General features: G+C 46.0%; 1 pseudogene; it reads right to left on the reverse strand.

Moving 5' to 3' along the window:
* The window catches only part of LOC147596573 (lipoxygenase homology domain-containing protein 1-like), a 51,013-nt pseudogene that overhangs the window by 22,240 nt on the left and 5,338 nt on the right, over positions 1–23,435 (reverse strand).

Here is a 23,435-nt window from a genome sequence, read left to right on the forward strand (position 1 = left end):
ATTTTTCCAAGGTGGCTTGGGAAGCAAAGTGACTTACCCAGCAACGTCCAGCGATCTATAAAAGAGCATTAAAGAACGTATTTTAAATTTTCTAGCTAGAAAGTATTAGTATACATTGTCCTGGGCTTCCCACAGGGCCACAGTCCCTTTTCCACAGCATGGTCTCCTTCTGCAGTCCCACAACCTCCTCCAAGCTCTCCTGTGGCACCCAGGACACTTCAGCTGGCATCTGTCTCCTACTGCTCTCCCTGTGTTGTATGGCACAGGGATTTGAAAGCAAAGTGCAGATCATCAACCAAACCACTATGGCATCTTGTGGCCCACCTTCCCTTCCCATAAGTCTTCCTTCTATATTCCTGTTTCTCAAAATATTGTCCATGCAGCATTTAATGGTAAAAGTTCCAGTTTCTCATACAACAGTTTGCCCCACCAACTCCCACCTCTTCTTATGTATATGTTAGGAAAATAATAATTTATAAGATGATCATTATTATCTGATATTGAATATCATATGCACATTACTGTCCATATTTTGCTGCACAAAACAGCCATGCTGTCAATTTTCCTGACTTTTTGAGAGTTCAAGGCCAAATCATCACCTGCAGTGACCTCGCGAACATTTTAGCTGAAAGTGTTACAACATTTTTACCTGGCACTATTTATAATTTGATCAAAATTATTGCTTTCTATTTTTGATGCCATAATAAAAAAAACAGATTCATAAAAGAAATTTGATTCCACGTGGGCAGACATTCATTGCTAGATGCAACCAAAGCCCTTAAATTCTGGAAAATGAAAATGAGATCATCGAACCCAAATATGTCTCAGAAAGAAACTCAGCCTCTGCTGCCCTCAGTTAGATAGTCCAGCTCTAACCACCTGCCAAGCCATTTCTTACACAAGAGCATTGTAAATCCACTTTGGGCCACACAGACAGTGTTTCCCACAGCTTCATTCACTCAATGCAGAGACAAAGTTGGGGGGACTGAAAAGTTTTTGAGAAAGTTACCACTTCTTTGGGATAATTATTTGAATATAGAAATTAGGAAGAAATCACAACTCTTATAGAAGGACTGAAAAAAAAATACTAAAAGAAAAAAGAAGAGGAGAAAAAGCATCATACAGAGAAAAGGCAAAGCAACATTTGTTGGCCACGTGAAAAATTGCCTAAGTTAAACTGGGGCAAATTTTCATCAGTTTCCTGGGAAGGACTTAAGAAGGAAGAGAAAGCATCAGGGATTCAGGCAGTTCATCTGGCAGTACCTTTTACGACACTAAAGCTTGCTGAGGTGAGGAACAAAGCAAACTGAAGTCCATTTTGGGGAGTTGAAGAAACCTGGACATAACATTCATATTCAGGTTGAATCTGAGCTAACAGTAAGTTCTCAGTGTTCAAGGCAAACCACGTATTTGGCTACATCAGGAAGAGCATGGCCAGCAGCTGAAGGGAAGCTCTCATCCCCTTTGCTCAGCACTGAGGAGCCCATACTTAGACCATGATGCCAGTTTGGGTTCCCGGGTCATGTTGAGACACTAAGGAGGGCTCAGCAGATGGTTGCCAATATGGAAAGGAGCTGGGGCATACAACTGTGAGGAGAGGCCAAGGGAGATGAGCTGGTGCAGGTGAACAAGGGCCCCTTGACCACATGGAGGGACAGTGATGACAACAGTGTTGTGTGCTGTGGAGATGTCAGACCATAACCCAAGGAGCCACAGCCACAAATTGCTGGGAATCAGGAAAAAAAAAATTTCTTAGGCAAATGGTAGAGGTCTGGATCAGGTGCCTGGGGAGGTGGTGGCATCACCATCCCTGGAGGTGTCCGGGACTCAGCTGAGCAGAGTCTTAGCTGATTTGACCTAGTGCTGGCAATAGTCCTTTGATCAGGAAGATGGATGAAATAATATCCAGAGGCCCCTTCCAACAAGTGTCTATGATTTTATGACTCTTGCTGAGCAGCTGCATCATTTTTAAACAAACTATAGGCTTGAGTCACAGCCTTCTGATGTTGCAAATCTGTTATGGCTACCAGCTCACTGCGAGGAAACTCCCTACCCTTTCCATCTCGATCTGGGTATCGAGGACTTTAATCAGTAGAATTATAATCAATTATATTACCAATGACTGATAATAGGAAAATACTTAATCAATATGGTTCTGGAATATAAATATAGGGTGATTCTTGTTAACCATAGAGCTATAGTCACATGGGTTAAATTTTATATGAAATATCCTTATCTTAGAAATTAGCCTAGCGTGTCGGGGGGTAGTTTGGGGAGTGGTAGAACGAGGCACCAGCTATGCAGCTTGGGCTCTGAGCCATCACTTTCAAGCCAAAAGATTCAAGGGCAAGATGACCTTGTTCTCAGGACCATATATGGAGATTTCAAGGAGGGGTTTGACCAACGAATTTGAGGAGGGGGCATCCTGACGACCCCCGAGACCACCAGAAGACCCTCGACTCAAATGACTGAGCATGCACGAATGGGAGGAGACGTATTATAATGATTTCTTGGAAAATTGATGTTTATGCATAACATTTCTTGTAAATCTAGTGAATATGTATATCGAATGTGTATTTAACCTGCGCTGTTGGATCAGACAAGTGCGCACGCTAGGTGGAGTGATCCCCCGTGTGCGCAGCGCTGCAATAAAGAAGTGCCTGCTTCTTAACTTCACATTGCTGTTAAGGTGTTTTATTCCGGATTTCGGTAACACTGAGGCCAAAGAATGTCCTTCTTTTGACTTAATGGAGAATTGGATAAGGCACTAGGAAATTACACCAACTGTCCTAAATTATGTAATTTGTAGGCTGTAGCTGACAACATACTAATTAATCTTATAACAGCGGAGATAAAAACCTCCTGCTTCATTAATCCTTGGAAAATGAGAAAGCAGTATTTATTCTTTCTCCATCTTTATTGAATTACCATGTATATGATGCTTGCATATAGAATACAGAAAGTCTGTGTAAATCTAAATTAACAGGCGAGGACATTTTTGTGCAACAGAAAGAGCCATCAGGTGGTCCAGCTCTGTTGCAGCTGTGTCTGTGGGGTATACCTTGAAGAAAATGAAGTTGTGAGTTATTTCTCTTACAAGATCAAAAGTAAATAAAGATCTTGGTTTTAACCAAAGATTACCCATCTGACTTGGGATGTGTCTGCCGTAACAACCTCTTCTACCCTTATCTGCAGGCACTCTGAGAGCTGCCATCTGAGGTACTTCTGGTGGCCTCTGGATTTGACCCTTGAAAGAGAGGAGATTCGACCTTTGCAAGAGAGGAGTCTTTCCCTGATGCAACCTCTGTATGTTACATGATCATCCAAGTTGGAATGACTTCTGGAAAGCCAAACTGTAACTCAAAGGTATCTTTAAGGAAAAAATAAAACAGAATTGTTGTTAAATATGTGTGTACATTGGGGAGGAAATGACTGCTACTTTCTAGGTCGCTGCAGAACATTTTTTGTGGGATTAATGTTCCCTAACTTTAGCCATCTAGCCTAACCTAATTGTGCTGGCTCTGTCTGAATCTGATGAAGACAGAGTGACAGAGACCCTCCAGAGGACGATCCAGACCACTGATTAAGACTTCTCTCCCAGATGAATTGACCACAGACAGTCTAGACTAGAAAGAGTTAAGCCCACAAGTAAAACTTTTTTGAGAGTGACAAATAGGTGAGATGAATCCTACCCTACGTTTTCTTTTGTCGTTTGTTTCAATGCCTCTGGTGCACTGGAAAGCTGAAAGCTATTGCAGAGAAAAAATTTCTACCTAGAAATAAACACATCTGATTCTATTCACTGCGGAGCACTGCTGTCCCTAGACAATGTCAGTGTGGCAGGAGATGATATAACATGTTTAAACTAATCATCAAGGATATAATGTATTTTTTTAGTAATAGTCAAAGAGGGGAGATAGTTCATGACTTGTACCCTTAGATAAGTTGGATAAAGTTCAGCATTATGTCATAGAATCATAGAATGGTTAGGGTTGAAAGGGACCTTCAAAGGTCATCTAGTCCAACCCCCCTGCAAGGAGCAGGGACATCCCTGACTAGGTCAGGTTGCTCAGAGCCTCATCCAGCCTGGCCTTAAACGCTTCCAGAGATGGGGCCTTGTCGTAGTTCAGCCCCGATCGGACCAGACTACGCAGTCTCTCTCTCGCTCCCCCCACCCTCCGAGAGAATAGGGGGAGATGATATAAGAAAAACGGCTCAAGGTTTGAGATAAGGACAGGGAGAAATCCTTAAAGTTACCGTCACGGGCAAAACAGACTCGACTTGGGGAAAACTATTCATTTATTTCCAAAATTAGCAGGAGAATGAGACAGGGAACAAGATAACCTCCCCCCACCCCTCCCTCTTCCCGGGCTTAACATTATCTCTACTACCTTCCCCTCCCGAGCGGCACGGGGTGGGGGGGGGGAAAGGGAATGGGGGTCGCGGTCAGTTCATCACGCGTTGTTTTATGCCGCTGTATCATCGTCAGGGGAAGAACTCCTCACATTCCTCCTCTGCTCCAGCGTGGGGTCCCTCCCACGGGCCACAGTCCTTCGTGAAACTGCTCTGGCGTGGGTCATCTCTTCCACGGGGTGCAGTCCCTCTAGAACAGCTGTCCCAGCGGGCCCTCCACGGGCCACAGGCTCCTTCAGGCCTCCACCTGCTCTGGCGTGGGGTCCTCCACGGGCTGCAGGTGGATCTCTGCCCCTCCGTGGACCTCCATGGGCTGCAGGGGGACAACCCGCTCCACCATGGTCTTCACCACGAGTTGCAGAGGAATCTTGGCCAGGAGCCATATTACTCCTCCCCCTCCTTCTGAACTGACCTTGGCGTCTGCAGCCGTTCCTCACAACAGGCTGGCAGACGTCTCTCAGGATCCTTTTTACATCTTATTCACTTCTCATCTCCTCTCCACTTCTTGCAGCCAGGCCGGGCCCAGTTGGGCCCAGTTGGCTGCCCGGCGGGAGGCCAGAGGGTGAGGCCTGCAAGGCCCATGAGGCTCGCGCCTCCCCCTCTCTGCCCCCCGCTCAGCTGCTTCACATCTTCTCCTCCTCTTTTTCCTGTTTTCCCCTACTTAAATACGTTATCGCAGAGGCGTTATCACAGGACATTCTGCTACCAATTGGCTCGGCCTTGGCCAGCAGCGTGTCCGCCCTAGGCCCGGCTGAGTCCCCTGAACAAAGGGGAGCGACTTCTAGCAGTTTCCTACAGAAGCTACCACCTTAGGCCCCCCCTCACTAACAAAACCAGAACAACAGCCCCAACTCTCTCAGCCTGTCCTCATAGGAAAGGTGCTCCCGTCCTCTGATCATCTTCGTGGCCCTCCTCTGGAACCTCTCCAACTGGTCCATGTCCTTCTTGTGTTGGGGGCTCCAGAACTGGACACAGTACTCCAGGTGGGGTCTCACCAGGGCAGAGTAGAGGGGGAGAATCACCTCCCTCGACCTGCTGTACAATTTCTCACCACCCGATGTCCGAATGACCGACGCAGCCCGTCCTGAGCAGTGATCACAGGAACGACACCGAGCAGCAAGCAAAAGGGGGCAGAGCAAGCCAGCAAGGTAGAGGGAATGATGCCAGCAAGCAAGAGAGAGGAAAAGGATGCCAAGGGTGCCCAAAAAGAATGCTTTTCAGGCATTCTTTTCAGGAATGTCCGAAAAGAATGCCTCCTCCCATGGGGAACCCCCACTTATATACTGAGCATGACGTTTATGGCATGGAATACTCGCTTTGGCCAGTTTGGGTCAATTATCCTGTCTGTCTTTCTCCCAGCTTCCTGCATCTGCACGTTAACGAGACTTGGAAAGCCAGACAGTGTCCTTGGTCTCATTCACAACAACTCGTATCATCAGAGTGTTTTTATCAACATTCTTCACACGTGAAATCCAAAACACACCAGCTACTGAGAAGAAAATTAACTCCATCCCTGCTGAAACCAGGATACCTAGGAAGCACTTGGCAGGGCATGGGATGGAAATCAACTCTCAGGTTCCAGACCTTGTCCGTCATCATCATGGCATGCAAACTAATGAAGGGAAAAGGCAATTTCGATAGCCTCCTGAAGGTGGGCCAGGAAATATTTGTCGATAACTTGAAATGAGGCAGATCAGGGAGGGACAAGTCAAATACAGCCCAGGGCTGCGACTTCCCTGCACATAGTCAAGGATGCACATGTGAAAAGACAACAAGACAGCTACAAAATAAGCAAAATAATGTTTCCAGTCATTTATTTCAAGAAAGTCATGCTATCAGATTCTCAGTCTTCTGGAGATAGGAAAAGAAGTTGCCTGAATAGAAGAGTTTGAGGTGCCATAGCAGACTTGAAAATTATAAGGTTAGTACTCAGAAGGATCTCCCAAATGACACTGGGGTTACCCTAAACATTAATTTAGAGGGGCGTGAAGTTAAAAGGAAAAATTGGAGAACAATAAAAGAGGCAGACTGGTGCAAAACTATCAGAAAAGCACCACACTGAAGAAACTCCGGAAGAGGGTCTTTCAGCAAGAGAGGGGTGTGCAATGCCAAAGGCACTGGGGGAACAAAGGCTAGGAAGCAAGACTAAAGCGTCTACTTTGACAACAGAAAGCAATATTAGAATGCTGCAAAATCAAAGGGAAATTTGAGACAAAGAAGACAGCTTGGAATGGGCTGAGGACTTGGAGATGAAAGGACAAGAGGGAGCAGAAAGACAAGCATACCCAGCCGCATGGCTTCTAATGACTTTCTGATTTGGCAAATACAGGAAATGTTAGTCTAGAGCACCAAGAGGAACCTTCTTGTAGTAATTGAAACAGTTGGCATGTGATGCATTTATAAATTTTTTAAAGCCAATTCAAGGGAGAGGTCAGGCCTATAAAACTGCATGAGCTAGTGAGATTTTATCTTCTGTAATGATGGGCCTATCCTGAGGAAATGGCATTCTGCTCACATGGGATATAGTCTCTTGTCTGCAGTCCTGCAGGGAAGATAATTCTCTCAATGGCTCCATCATCCTCCAATTTATCCAGCCAATGGCCACAAGGGAACCTGAGGCACTGTCCCAGCGATGGCGCATCAATCTCTACCCATTCCAGAAACCAGCCGGTGGAATTACCTGTGGTTGGAGAGATACAGTGAATAACCCACAAAGCCTTTACAGAAAACAGCAAATGAATCATCGCATTCCAGATCTCTGAGAAATAAATCTTCCTCTCTTTTGCCAATGGAAAAATAGAATAGAAGTCATAAAGATCACTGAAAGCAATTGTCCAGGGTGAGATAATGCACTTTACATTTCTATATGTGGCAGGTTAAAAAGTGCGTGTGGAAGTGGTAATTACTCCATCACTTGGATTAATTTGCCTCTGTAATAGGATAGAGGGGTTATCAACAAACATGTCCCTTGGTGCCCCATGGGGAAGGAACTCATGTGTCTTTCCACTGTTTCCCTGGTTTTAAGTAGAGATACCTCTGTATCTAAGAAGCAGCTATGACTTGATGATGAAAACAACAAAAATATTGATAAAGAAATGAGACAAGTCAATAGCTTCTATGTGTGACAAGAAAAAAAATACGAGGTTTGGTGATGTATGAGAAATCTCTCCAAAGATGTGACTGCAAAACTAAAGAGCCTCTTCAGAGAGAGAGAGAGGTTGCAAAGCTACTTGCAAGTTGCCACCACTGTGCTCTTATTGGCCTCAAGAGCCAAAGTGACAGCAAGAATTCGTCACCAAAAGGTAAATTGGGAGTGCTGGTGGACGAGAAGCTCAACATGAGCAGGCAATGCGCCCTTGTGGCCCAGAAGGCCAAACGCATCCTGGGCTGCATCAAGAGGAGTGTGGCCAGCAGGTCGAGGAAGGTGATTCTGCCCCTCTACTCTGTCCTGGTGAGACCCCACCTGGAGTACTGTGTCCAGTTCTGGAGCCCCCAACATCAGAAGGACATGGACCAGTTGGAGAAGGTCCAGAGGAGGGCCACGAAGATGATAAGAGGGCTGGAGCACCTTTCCTATGAGGACAGGCTGAGAGAGTTGGGGCTGTTCAGCCTGGAGAAGAGGAGGCTCCGGGGAGACCTGATAGCGGTCTTCCAGTACCTCAAGGGGGCCTACAAGAAAGATGGGGAGAGGCTGTTCAGTAGGGCCTGTTGCGATAGGACGAGGGGTAATGGTTTCAAAATAGAGGGAGGTAGATTTAGATTAGATATTAGGAAAAATTTTTTTACACTGAGGGTGGTGGAACACTGGAACAGGTTGCCCAGAAAGGTGGTGGAGGCCCCATCTCTGGAAACGTTCAAGGCCAGGTTGGATGAGGCTCTGAGCAACCTGATCTAGTTGGGGATGTCCCTGCTCCTTGCAGGGGGGTTGGACTAGATGACCTTTGAAGGTCCCTTCCAACTCTAACCATTCTATGATTCTATGATTCTATGAAATTACGTTTGGGGTCTTGAAAGCAGGTTATTTTATACAGCAATATGCCTAATGCACTAGAAATACTACATTACAAAGCAGATTATTTTACGTTTATTGTCATGGCCTATCTTGATTTTTTCAGGTCTCCAGTGTCCACAGACTCCACTGTAAACTCATCTATCTTCCCACGCTCAAATTTGTTCTTGTTAATCTTTGAGGCCTTTAGGCTGACTATCCCTGTTGTGGTGATGCAAAAGGACATTGTTCAGCATGTGAAACAAATCTTCTGGGAATGTCAACAGCGGAACAGGGGAAGTGGCTAAAACATAAAAAATGTCTTTTCATCTCAAGATCTGAGCTTTGTCCCTCCCTCCCTCTGAACCCAAATCTGTATCAACACCCAAAATATATATAACTCATTTATTGAGTAATCCCCTGGCAGTGTCACAGGGATAATGCTATTGTGCTGTGTTCACAGCTAAAGAAATTAGTCCTACCCACCAGTTCCCTGTCACTCTCACAGGCATCTGAGTCACTGCACACACAACTCAGCTGCTTCCAAGAGGATTTGCTCATCAGCTGATTAAATACTTCTGTGCCACTCAAAGAGGCAGAGGAGAGCTGGATTTCAGGAGCATGCTGATTCATTGCTGAGGAAAGCAAATAATTCACCACATTCACTACTCAGTAATGTAGTCCCAGTCAACTGTGCTGTTTCTATAGTTGAAATTAAAGCCTTTGGATGGGCAGCTGGTGCAAATCAGCGTCACAAAGTTTGACAGTGATTTACAGCAGCTGGTGGTATGCTCCCAGCTATCATGACATATGCGGAGACAGTGACAACATGAAGTTGTGCTAAAAAGGAGTGAGGAATGCTTATTGGGGAAAGAAAAGGAAACCATGACCTGTCTTTTCAGGTATCTAGCAGTGAGGTGCTACCCTGTTCCGTCACGTGAAGCCATACCTGTGTCGTCTTTACTTCCATAGAGAGTGATGGAGACATTGGCATCTGTCCTAACATTCTTCTTGTCCCCGGTTTTCACTTTCATAGTGTATGTTGTTGATTTAGCTGTCAGATAAAATATCTTCATTTAAGAGTGTGAAGTCTGAGCAGGAATTAACTCTACATTTCATTGCATGTGTCTTTGGTTTGGATTTTATTTTGACTGATTACAGCCATGTTGTAATCTCTAATTCCTGTCATACGCTGGGGTGAGCTGGGCTATCTGGTTGCAGAGTCTTCTACTGCTCCAGTCATTCAGTACATTGTCTGCATATCTACAGATAAGAAGTGAGTTCAAGCCTTCCCATTTGCTTCCTGGGAATCTCTAAGGCTCCTCTAAGCTGCCCCTGCCTGTACTATTTCATTAAAACCCCACCCCCACTCCTTTATGCTATTAGAACCAAATAATATATTTGCATATAACACATACCAGAAGGTATGTGCACTTTGACATATGCAGTTCATATGCATGAACACATCCTTCACAATAGCATCGTTAGGGAGGTTTTTATTGCACTGTCATCTAGGAAGTGAAGTAAATACATTATTTATAGGAAAATGAAGGACAGCTTCAGACTGGTCGAACAGGATAAAGGACCCAATTAAAAAAATCTTGCACTATTCTTTCTGACCATGGGTTAAGCTATTGGTTCTTAACCTATTCTCAGAAAAAAAGTCAAGATACAGAAATCCAGCGGGATATCTACTCTAGAAGAAACATGCTAAATAAAAGCAGTAGAGATGTGTTTCTCCCTTAATGACACCTGATGGTGTGGAATCAGCACATCACTCCATCTCTATCTTAGAGATATAATTACAGGGACCCATAACAAGTTAACTGCATTTTACTGCCCAAATCTGAGTGATGTTTACATGGGGCTGGTGGTTTAGCAGAAAAGATAAAGGAAAGCACTGTGCTTTCTTGCAAGGTAGGACACCAGGGAAAAATGCAATCGACAGAAGTGGTGGGAGCCATTTTGCATGCTCTATTCAAAAGACAAGAAGAAAATGACACCTTACTTGTATGAACAAGAAAAGAAAGAAATCTGCCTGTGTGCTTGAGGAAGAAGGGAAGGGGAAAGATTGGATGCCTCACCTGAAAGGATGGGTTGTTTAGGAATGTCCCACCCAGCCCAGGCCCACACTAGCTGTCCCTGCCTGGCAGAGGGGGATCCACTCTCCCACAGGAGTCTGCAGGAGCTCAGGGTACAGCCCAAGGACCAGGAAATATTGCAGGTGCCACAGTGGCAAGCCGAGGCTCTTTTGCAGAGAGGGAGAGTGAGATCTAACAGCAGAGACATCCTTCACAATAGCATCGTTAGGGAGGTTTTTATTGCATTGTCATCTAGGAAGTGAAGTAAACTCATAATAAAGGTGGAAAATCCTAATATAGTCTTCACTGCGCTGCAAAAACATACTCAAGATTTCCAAAAATAGAACCTTTCTTTCATAGTTAGACAAATGTTTCCAAGATGCTGCTCAGCCAGCAGGTCCTCCTGAACCAAAGGGTTAGCCAATTTGTGGAAATTAGTTGGCTACACAACTTGTGGAAATTATTCATATATTTGAAAGCATCTGAGGGGGGATTTAGGGGAGAGTTTCATACGTTACACTGGCAGTGAAGACAGTGGAAGTGGTGGGCACTCAGCACATTGCAGCATCAAACTCAAGAGAGACAAAGCTACTTTGGAGGACAACAGACATGAGCAGCAAGATGGAAAATGAGACAAATTTAGGTCTCTTCCCTTTCTCTGGTCATGTTTGCTCTCTGCTCGGTTTCATGTTGAAACCTTTAACTATTCCTGTCCATGATGTGAAATGGATGGGATTTATGCCTTAGATATTAGCAATGAATGTGCATTTCAGTTAAGAGATGATGACTGGACATGTTATCCATCTTCCTAGCTTTCTCACTTTGGGTCCAATCTTGCAAGATGATTAAATAACCTAAAAATGAGGAGTGTCCACTCCTCGCTGGCTGGCATGCACTTCACACCTCATTCACACCTGAAAAACCTCATGGTTGAGGCAGAATTACTCACAGCCCAGAGAACGCTAACTGCCAATACCCTCAGCAGTGCTAATAACTTGGTTCCTTTTCAAACCCCATACTGGAAGAAATACAAGGCTAACATAAACTTTTCTGTTCCAGGCCCAGCGTTGCAAGAGACTGACCATCATTTTGCGAATCTTTCTTTACAAATGCTTCATCCACTGGGACCAGCTCCCTGACAATATGACTGTCATCTTCCTCAACTGCTAACCACTGCTGGCACAGAAAAATAATACCTACAAGAATGACAGCAGCACCCAGCACTTACACAGGACTTCATAGGCTTTAATAACATAAATAACCACAGATCAGTGTGGGGTAACGTTAGAAGGGATGCACGTACGCTGGAGGGGCGGTCCGTGGCGACTCACGCACTGGACGCGGATGAATCCATCAGTGCAGGGGTTAGGTGTGTCCATGTACGTGGTGGGCACGGATAAGTCCAGGAGTGCAGGGGGCAGGTGCGTCCACGTACGTGGTAGGCACGGATAAGTCCATGAGTGTAGGGGTAGGTGCGTGGCGGGCATGGATGGGTCTATGGGTGCAGGGGGGCGGGTGCGTTCGCGTGCGTAGCGGGTGTACGGGTATTTAACCCTGTGTTGCGCAGCATTAAGTTGAAGGCTTGGCTTGACGGTATCCGTGCGATGCCCTGCTTTCCCCGGGGCGGGGCTCCGGTGCGTGCGGGGTAGGTAAGCTGGCAAGAGAAGCCGGCAAGTGGTGACCCCGACGTGTGACAGGTCCGGACGGTTTTGAGCTGGGGCCGCGCGGCGGTCGTGCCTGCCTGCTGTTAGGATGGCATCCATCTCTGATACAGTGAAGGTATTAAAGGCGTTGGGTAAAGATTTGCATTGTCCGGTGCACAGGGCACCGTTGACGGAGTTCATCCTATGGATGCAGAAAAGGGGCTTGATTAACAAGCCGGGAGAGGTGATGGAAGCGGCGCGGTTACAAGCGGCGGGGAAAGAGTTACAGAAAGAAGGGGAGGTCGGAGCGAGGGGTGTGGCGACGCGGCTGCAGACATTAGGTTCAGTAAAAAGATTGCTGACTAAGGCTCTTGAGGAGCGTGAATTGTGGCTTACAACTTTAGCTGCAATCAAGGGAGAACAGCGGCCCCCGGAGGCAGAGGGGGAGGGGGACGAAGGGGCTCGAGACGGCGCGGAGGGGAAGGGGGGTGGCTCTCCCGTGGTCTGCCCGGTTCGGCCGGCAGCCTTCAAGGATAGCAAAGGGATGGTAGAATTTGGATGTACTCCCCCGTGTATCATGCCTTCCTTGCCGGAAGAGCCAGAATTGAAAAAACAACCCCCCAAATACGAGGATACAGAAATGCCCTCTGTCTCTACTTCTGCCCCATCAGCTCCACCGTTAGAAAATTTGCAGAAGGATGAGACCAATTTACCATCTCTCCCTAATGATTCATGGACTGAAAAAGGAAGGGAGGGGGCCACTGAAGTGGGAGTAGTGCACGCTTTAATCCAAAGGTTCACGCAGTTGGCGTCGAACGTAGAAAAAAACATTACATCAAGTAGAGGGGTCGCCGCGGAAGGCGGAGGCAGCAGCTGAAAAGGGGATGACTCGTGGATTTACAGATTGGACACTGATTGCTAGAAATTGCGTATTGGAAGGAGTTTCTCTAGGGCCACCAGACGGAGACGGGGGTATAATGGTGTGCCCAGTGACACAGGGGCAGGACGGGCGGCAGTGGAGCCCGTTAGATTACAAGTTGCTTAGAGAGTGGCAGAAGGCGGTGAAGGAGGAAGGTGTTAATGGGGTGGCGACTCGAGCGATTTTAGATGTCATCTGGGCAGCGAATCCGCTTCCCTTTGATTGCAGTCAGCTGGCTAGAGCGGTTTTTACAGCCCCCCAAATGGTGCTGTGGGAGGCTGCGTTAAAGGAGGAAGCAGATAGGATGGTTTTAGAAGCTTTAGATCCGAATCACCCCTTGCACGGGATTACTGTGGAGAGGATTATGGGTTCAGGTAACTTCACTGATCCGGCTGTACAGGCTAACATGTGAGGCAGAGACATCAACGCTGCTGTACGGGCGGCACGAGTGGCGTTTGCAAAAATGGGTAAGTATGAGGGCAAGAAGTGGTCGTGCACTCAGGTGAAGCAGGGCGTAGGAGAATCCTATACCTCTTTCTTGGAAAGGCTGCAAAAAGCGATTGAGAATTCTGATTTGCCAGAGGATGTGAAACCTATACTGGCGCGAAAGAGTTAGCTAAACAGAATGCAAACGAGGTAACTCAACAACCTTTGCTTCAATTGCCCGGGAATGCAGGTGTGGCGCAGATGATTAAACGAGTCATGGAGGCAGAAGCGCTGCAGCAAGCAAAACCGCTCATCGCAGCAGTATCCGCTATGCGATCACCGCCCGTGGGCCCCACCTGTTTTGGTTGTGGGGGTGTAGGACACTTTAAGCGACAGTGTCCCTCAGGGACCAATCAGGAGACAGAACCCACAAATGGCCAAAAAAGGAGATGTTTTCGATGTGGGCGGGGCGGACATCTTGCCAAACAGTGTCTGCAGCCACGCCTGGCAGGGGGGCAGGGAAACGGGAGGTGCAGTCTCTTACGGGGGTGGAGGGATACGCCAGGCAAAGAAACGCCCCCACTAACCTTTCTAAACAGAGAGGGGCGGGCCCTGCTGTCGGGTCCCACTCAGGAGTACAACTAACTTGCGCGGAAGGTTTGTGGATTACAGCCCCTACTTATGTACGCATTGACGAAAAAATACCACCTGGAATAATAGTAGGGGCAGGGGCACAACAGTTGGGGGTGGAGGTGGTGCCAGAAATGAAGACACAAAACGGGGAAAACACAGTGTGTGTTGCTCCGGTGTCCGAGATGCCCGTATATTTACCCAAAGGGTCAACTTTTGTCGGTTTATTACTTGATCTTTCAACACGCCCGATAGTCGTGTGCGAGCTACGTCCACACAGGTACCCTTCCACGGAAGCAGACCAACAGCCACCAAACTGCTTTGAAGCCATGTTAGACACTGGAGCAGACGTTACGGTAATTTCTCTGACAGATTGGCCAAAGGAGCTTCCTTTAGCCCCAGTGGCCACCCCATTGAAAGGCGTTGGCGGCAGTCAGAGAGCATTACGGAGCCAATACCCAGCACGTCTCTCAATAAAAGGAGAAAAAGGTGAGACAACTATACGACCGTACGTATTGAATAATCTACCTGTTTCCCTTTTAGGTCGGGACATTTTGCAATCTCTTAAAGTTCAGCTCAGCATAGAAAAGCCTTTTTAGTGGAGGCCACTGATCCAGAAAAACCCTACATTAGAATGACATGGTTAACCGACAACCCGGTATGGGTGGATCAGTGGCCGCTAACTGAAGAAAAATTGAATCAATTAAATTTGCTAGTAGATAGGGAAGTAGCAGCAGGACATTTGATACACTCAATAAGCCCCTGGAATTGTCCAGTGTTCCTGATAAAAAAGAAGTCTGGAACTTGGCAATTTTTGCATGATTTGCGAGCAGTGAATGCAGTACTGGAAGACATGGGACCACTGCAGCCAGGTATGCCTTGGCCATCCATGTTACCGGACAGCTGGCCGGTAGCGGTCATAGACATTAAAGACTGCTTTTTCTCCATACCATTGCATCCTGATGACAGTAAGCGATTTGCCATGACGATTCCAACAATCAACAACACGGCACCTGCAAGACGACTGCAGTGGACGGTGTTACCACAAGGGATGAAAAACTCCCCAACTCTATGTCAGTTGTATGTTTCTCGCGCCTTGCAAGAATTTCGGCAGGCCCATAGAGACTGGGTGATTTATCATTATATGGACGACATTATTATATCTGGGCCAGAGGGGGTGGAACAGGCAGTTGAGCAGCTTACAGCTGCCCTGCAGAGTTGGGGTTTAACAGTTGCTCCAGAAAAGGTACAGTTGCAGACTCCTGTGCAATATCTGGGAACCTTGGTAGAGCGAACAACGGTAAAGCCACAGAAACTGACCATAATGAAAGAGATACGTAACTTGCATGATTTGCAGGTATTGGTGGGCAATCTGCAATGGCTACGACAGTTTATTCCTATCACACATAAAGAACTAGGTCCCCTAATAACTGATTTAGCAGGTCCACCAGATTTGGCTGCACCTCGTAAATTAAATGAAATGCAATTGACACTGTTACAGGACCTAGCTTCTCGGCTAAGTCAAAATTCCCTGGCCAGATATCAGCCGGGTGTCAAATTGGAGCTTCATATAGCTCTGCAAAAGGAGGGGGCGAACGCAGTAGTGTTTCAGTGGAATGAGCAGCAACAATTTTGTCCGCTACTGTGGCTTTACACCTCTATCAAGAAAAATGCTGCACCCCAATACACAGAGTTACTAGGGGATGCTATACGCCGAGGGCGGCTCCGCTGTTGGCAATTGTCAGGAAAAGATCCTCACATCCTGTCCACTTCGTTATTTATTGCAACATTAGAAAATTTAATGATGATGGATAACAACATTCAGGGGGCGCTAGCACACTTTTCTGGTGACATCCGTCCAGCCCGGCCATGCATGGCGCTAAAGGCATTGGAGTCAGTCACAGTACTGCCAGTTAGCCCAATTTTAATGACCCCAGTGCAGGGACTTACTGTATTCACAGATGCCTCCGGACGGACTCAGCAAGCGGCTATTGCTTGGTATAACCAAGGAACTTGGCGCACACAAGTTTGGAAGGCAGAGGGCTCTATTCAGGGCTTGGAATTACAAGCAATAACGCATGCCATACACAAATGGATCAATATCCCGATAAATATTGTGACTGACAGTGAGTATTGCTACCGATTAGCTCTCCGCTGTACACTTAGTTTGCCCGGAACTACAGCCCCAGCACGACTGCTTCAAAATGCACTAGAACAGCGTACTGCACCTATTTTTTTTTGCGCATGTTAATAGCCATACCACGTTACCAGGGGCTATTACAGAGGGTAATCGTCGGGCAGACGAGGCCGCAAGTACTCTGGTACAGATAGCAGCGGTGGGGGTTCCTGCTCTAAAACAAGCTCAGTTATCTCATCAGTTCTTTCATCAAGGGGCTCGAGCTCTGGCCAAAACTTTCAAAGTGTCCTTAGTGGACGCGCGAGCAATTATCGCTGCTTGCCCTAGCTGCAAATCTATCTCTTCCATAGCAATAGGTGTTAATTTGCGGGGCCTTCAAGCAAACCAGATCTGGCAGCAAGATATTACAGAATATCCCCCCTTCGGATGGTTTAAATATCTTCATGTAAGTGTGGATACTTGTAGCGGTTGCATCCATGCTACCGCAGAAATCAAAACTAATGCACGTGCTGCTATCCGACATTGTTGTGCTGCATTTGCTACATTGGGGGTGCCTCAACAGATAGAAACAGACAATGGGCCTTGCTATAAAAGCAGCTTGTATAACAATTTCTTACAGAACTGGGGAGTGGAACACCGTACTGGCATCCCAGGCAATAGTGGTGGCCAAGCTATAGTGGAACGGGCACATCAAACAATCAAGCGTCAGCTTGATCGGGTTAGAGGGGGGGAGAGAGTGTCCCCTGGGGGGCATTATGAGTTCCTAACAAGAGCTCTGGTAGTAATCAATCAAATGACTGGAACAGAGATATCCCCAATTTCCCAGCATTTTTCGACTACATTGTCTTCCCGCTTAGCGGAAGCTCCAGTGTGCTTCCGTGACCCAGTCACTTTAGAATGGCACGGGCCAGTACCACTACTGCAAGTGGGCCGAGGTTATGCATGTGTGCAAACTGCGAGTGGCCCTCGATGGGTGCCTGCTAAATGGATTTGTCCAGCAGTAAAGGGTTCAGATGCATGTTTTGATGCCTGAGTGAATCTTCCCCATGTGATAATATCCTATTAAATATGTGTTAAGTTTCTCTTTCAAATCACTAACACAGGGACAGTAAACAAATGGATCCCTGCACGATGGCTACAACCAGTGCTCCAAGCTGCCTTGCGTCCGTCAGATTGTTAACAACCTGTGTGGCAGCTCCATGGACATCAGTTACGGAAAGAACAAATGTGTGGGTAATTATGGTTAATGCCACAGGACAGGACATCATTTGTCTGTCTGTATCATCTTCAAATAAGCCTTTCAGAACATGCTTGGTCAATCTGCCAGATCAGATACCGGTAGGATGACAATTCTGTGTAAAACAACAGCAGCCGTGAGTGCTGAGTGCTAAATAACAAAAGATGGAACTTTTGGGATCCCTAAAGATGGACTTCTGCCTATTTTCTTTAACTATTCAGGAGCTAATGTTACTAGAGGGGTAATGATTGTAAATGCTTTAAGACCTATACATTGCAATGACACAGCATGGTGTAATCATGCGACCGCATATCAAAATCCTGACAGCATAAAAGACCTAAACGAAGTACACATAGCTTTAAATCTGATTGCCAAGATAATATAGAGTTTTGGAAACCAGGTGAAATTATTGCTGCTTCAATCTTTGCACTTGATGCGGCAAGTGGCTAGGCATTAGCTACACTAAATAAATTGGGTTTTTGGCTTGCTAAGTAAACACATGCAATTATATTAGTACTATTAACACTGTTAATTGATATAGGTTCTATACGCTACGCTGCTTTACAAAACAGAACCGCTGTTAGCCTGCAGAGCACATATTTGACAGGCCTTGTTGCATGTGCTGGCCACACATGCAGCAACGTCTGGTCAGGCCTTGTTGTGTGCGTTGGCCACGCGTGCAGCAATGTCTACTGACTACTCTTTTACTGAATCTGCTGAGGATAAAACAGGGGTGACTCGGGGCGGGGAGGGGGAGAGGATCCGGAGCACACTTTATTAATAGCAGGGGACGCCCTGAAGGTGCTGCATCTGTCTCCTTTCTCTGCTCTGACCCAGCTGATAATTATCCTCTTGCTCGGCGGTGGTGTTATTAGCATAGTAGGGTTGGTGACAGTAGATAACAAAGTCATGATTGTCAAGATTTTGATGAGTTTTGCTGCATGAATATGAAAAAAAAAAGTTACATTGATAGAAGCTTATTACAAATAGCTGTAAGATGTTTTACTCATTCATGCTTTTATATATGTATTTTAATTTGTATTTTGTGTGTATTGAAATGTGTGCAGACTGATGAAGGGTTGAAACAAGCCTCTTCTCGTAAACAAACAAGGGGAGATGTAGGTCAGTGAAAACACACTGACCTTGGGAGGGGGATACAATCATAGTCGTTGGGAGAAAGACATGGAATGAGAAGGGAACTTTAAATACAAGACATTGTTAATGGAATTTATGGCTTGTTTCAACAGAGGCCTGCAAAAAAATTAGTCACTGGCTTTGTAGATAAGAAAGTTATTGAAGTTATTATGTTTGTAGTAATAGAGAATATCATAATAGAAAATTAGTAGAAAATAGTGAAATTTAGGGGTTTTTATATATATATATATATAAGGTGTCATTAGTAATCTTATTAGTTTGTGTAGGGCATAGCTAGGTGGTTGCTATCCTTAGCTAAAAAATTGTGATACTAGGCATCATACTAGGTATAATCATTAACATTCCGTGCTTGGTCACCTGTCTATAAAAGTGATACAGAGAATAATACATCAGAACGCACACGCCATACGACGTCAGTTCCAACTGCCCATCTCACACGATTGGGCTGTAGTGGCAGCCTGTCCAGCATGTCAAGCAGCAAAGCCGAACCAGGCCTTATACTACCCAGGCGTTAACCCCAGAGGTATGCTCCGAACCAGGTACGACAACTAGATATCACAGACTATGCGCTATTTGGCTGTTTCAAATACATTCATGTTGCGATCGACACTTGCTCCCGAGCTCTCTTTGTGTGTCCATTCACGACGTCCATAACACAAAATCCATCCTGCACCAGAGCTGGGCTTTTATTTGCCTAGGATACCTCGGAAAATAAAGACTGACCGTGGGCCGTCACGGGTATCTCGCCACTTCCTGCAGACGTGGGGAGTCCGCCATACGTTTGGCATTCCTCTGAACAGCACCAAGCAAGTGATTGTAGAACGCGCACACAAAACCCTGAAAGCACAGCTAATCTGCTTAAGAGAGGGGGGAAAGAGGGGTTCTCCGGGGGTCTTGGTCGGTGAAGCGCTTGTGGTACTGAATCATATGTCCTTCGCTAACCCCCAATCCGTTTCCCCTATCCAAAACCATTTTTCCTCGCGTCAGCCGCTGTTTGGGGGCAAGGCACTCCCAAAGGTCTGGTACCGCCTGCCAGAAAACCCACGTTGGGAAGGTCCCGCTGATCTGCTAACATGGGGACGAGGGTATGCTTGTATCTCCACAGGTGCGGGGACATGATGGATCCCGGCCCGGCTGGTACAGCTGTGGCTGGAGGATCAGCAGGGTAACCGAGCGGCATGGCACTCTCCAGCTCATCTTAGTGGGATTGATCCTGATTGTGAGTCTTCCAATGCAAGTGATAACGACTAATTTCTGGGAGCGGTTCACGAACTACATCAACTTTACTCAGCACACGACGAAGGACTGACACAAATGAAGTTGGCATTAGATTATGCCCTTGCGAGGCCCGGCATCGGTTGCAGCGACCTAGAGGGAGTCCTAAGTCTCCAGGGTTACTGCTGTTTGGACTTCAGCAAGAACACCTCCTCGGCCTTGGAGAAGACGCATGCGCATGCTGCCCAGTCAGTATTCAACGTCAAAGCCCTAAAGGACTGGGGGTAGTTTCCAGACCTGTTTGGTTTACCTAGATGGCTAAGAAATATTGTGTCTATAGGTTTGACAATCCTAGCAGTTGCTTTGATAATGCTTTGTTTCTGTTATTGTTATGTTTCTTGCATGCTATGATTGAGGGGTCACTAGGCGACTATCCATGATCAACTATGTTATGGCGGCATCCACCTCAGGGTACCAGCCATTAGACTAGAATGATTTAGCATAGAGGGGGGGGAATTGTGGGGTAACGTTAGCAGGGCTGCATGTATGCAGGATGGGCAGTCTGCAGTGATTCGCACGCTAGGCGCGGATAGGTCCATGGGCGCAGGGGGCAGGTGTGTCCACGTACGTGGTGGGCACGGATAAGTCCATGAGCGCAGGGGGCAGGTGTGTCCACGTACGTGGTGGGCACGGGTAAGTCCATGGGTGAAGGGGCAGGTGCGTGGCGGGCACGGATAGATTCATGGGCGCAGGGGGCGGGTGCGGTCGCGTGCGTAGCAGGTGTACGGGTATTTAACCCTGTGTTACGCAGCATTAAATTGAAGGCTTGGCTTGACAGTATCCGTGTGATGCCCTGCTTTCCCCGGAGCGGGGCTCCGGTGCGTGCGGGGTAGGTTAGCTGGCAAGAGAGCCGGCACTTGTCATTAACCAAATAAATAGTTAAAGCTTGCTAAATTCTTAGCCACAGTGGCAACTTGTGAGACTTGTGACTCAAGTTCCCCAGACAAGCCTTGGAGAATCCTAGAGCAGTCCTTTAGGATACTCCTATTTCAGGCTGTCTCCTCCATCCTTTGTCTGAGTTTAACTACTGTCCTCTTGCTCGCCAGAGCTGATCAACCAACTCATAGTGTAACCTACACTGCAGGCCTGGGCAATGGGATGGCTGAGGGTCCTGACAGGCACCACAGTGTGGTTATTGTCCTTCATGGACCTGCTATATCCACACATACTCGCACATTCCCTCTGATATTTCCCCTCCAGAGCAGATTTTCCATCAGGCACCAGCTCCACCACTAGCTCCTCATCTCCTTCATCTTTAGCCAACCAGTGATGTGCCACAAATGTATAGACATCCATTGCTTCTTCCGCCTTCATCTCCTCTTCTTCCTCCTCATCAGACTTTTTCTTTTTCTTTTTTTTTGTCAGACTCCTTCGTCTTTGTGGCAAGTCACTTCAGCATTACACTTTCTAGGAACGAGCCACCCTCAATGCCTTTCCCGTCACGGCCTATCCGAATCTTATAAATCTTGCCAACATCTGCAGCCTCTCTCTGCGATCAAGAGAAAGTCAGCACCCAAGAGGATATAAGACATCTTAACTTCATAAAGTGATTTCTTAAAAATGAGAAGCATCACCTCTATCACCCAAAACATCTAAGCAAGGATAAGATAAATTTTTCATGCAAGTTTACCTTTACATTTTCCTTCCTATTTTATTCCTTCATACTCCTCATCACCAAATCTCATCTGAACATACTGAGCTGAAGGCATTCAGAACAACCAGGGCAAGGATAGGAGCTAAATTCATATTTACCGGGCTCCCTACTTCTCCATTGCTCTCCTCACCAGTATTGTCTCTATGTTGGCATTAAAGGTGAATATGCCAAAATATCATACTAGATTATTGGATTCTCAGTACCTGAGTTCTTTTTTAAGTGAATAATAAGATATATTCAATACTTAGCATGAGGCATGAACCAAACAAGAAGCAATAATGGTGTAGCAAAAAGGCAGTAAACTTGGAATCAGATAACCTGATCTCTGATATGGATCATGGGCTTGGACTGCCCTTCTCCTTCCTTCTCATCTGGAAAATTAGAAGAATATCTTCTCACTTCACTAGTGTGCAGAGAGGATACAATCATTAGTGATTACTGTTGGGTCACATTAGCAAACAGGTGGGTGTTGTTGAGTCACATGGGTTTAAGGCTACTAGCGGGGATGAGATGCACGTGTGTGGGAAGGGCTGCGGGCGGGGCCCTACGTACACAGGAGGGGTGGTCTGCAGCGATTCACGCGCTAAGTGCAGATAGGTCCTTGGGCACGGGGGTTGCGTGCGCAGTGGGTGTACGTGTATTTAATCTTACATTGTGCAACAGTAAGGCAAAGGCTTAGCTTGATGGTATCCGTGTAATGCTCTGCCTTCCCCGGAGCGGGGCTCCGGTGCGTCCTGGTTTGGTTTGTCGGCAAGAGAGTCGACAATTACAATGTGTCAGTGGCAGAAGGCTGTATCAGTAAGAAGATTTCCATCTCTAGTCAATACAGCATATAAAAAAACCTTGTTGGTTTAGATTATTTGTCTGGCTTACTACCTAATGAAGTTGGATAGAAAGTCTTACTCCATGCAGTCCTTCAACAACCAATGACTTGTTTCTGATGATTGCTTATGCTGTTAGGCAGTGTTTATATTATAAAACTCGCAAACATTTGCTTCATGCTGAAATCTGGCAACTTGGCATATAGGGTTTCAGTCCAGAAGCATTTTTTTCTATAGTAAATTAAAACAAAATCAATCACACACAAGATGCTTATCAGAAAACTAAAATTGATCCAGCTGTCCTAGCATAAAGAATGTGTCTTTCCTTACACTGCTTTACCCTTATTTTTGCTATAATCATCCTGCCTGCTCTGTCTATAATTGATGGCATTTCCTATTAGCATGTAGCTCACACAATCTTATTCTTGCCCATATCTTTCTGTAAATAATCATATCATGAAAGAAATAGAGGATCTGTCTACTAATGTTTCAGAGCTTCTGCCTTGTGTGCTCATAGAAAAAAAATCGCAGAAAATTGGCAGAACTTTAAAGTCTGGCAATAAAAATCCAAAAGAGGATATAAACATAGCTATGTAAACAGAACACTGTACATATGGCTTTATTATAAACCTGATATTGGCTAATAGCTTTTACTCATACATTTTGAAAAGCTTATTTCCTTTAAAATCAGAGAAACTTAATCTTAAAATTGTAGAGTCTTAAAAAAGCAAGCATTTATAAGGTGCTAGTCATCTTAAATAACTCATCATCCCAAATAACTCATTAAAAATGGATAAACATCACTAACTCCATCCTATAAAACAAGAAACTGAGGTGAATTGATCTCAAAAATACACACTACAAAGCTGTGGTAATGCTCTGGATAAAGGCACCTCCGTTTGTCCAGTGACAATGGGAAGAACATCCCAGTCTTGATGAATCAGGGGAGCTTCTATGACTAGCTCCAAGTAGGTGCTTAGCTGTATGATGAGATGGATCTCATCTCTGTGGGACTGTAAATTCACTAAGAGACCTAGGCACTGCGGTGCTGAGCCT

The sequence above is a fragment of the Chlamydotis macqueenii genome, chromosome W (genome assembly GCF_036417535.1).
Source record: "Chlamydotis macqueenii isolate bChlMac1 chromosome W, bChlMac1.mat, whole genome shotgun sequence".
Taxonomy (NCBI): Eukaryota; Metazoa; Chordata; class Aves; order Otidiformes; family Otididae; genus Chlamydotis; species Chlamydotis macqueenii.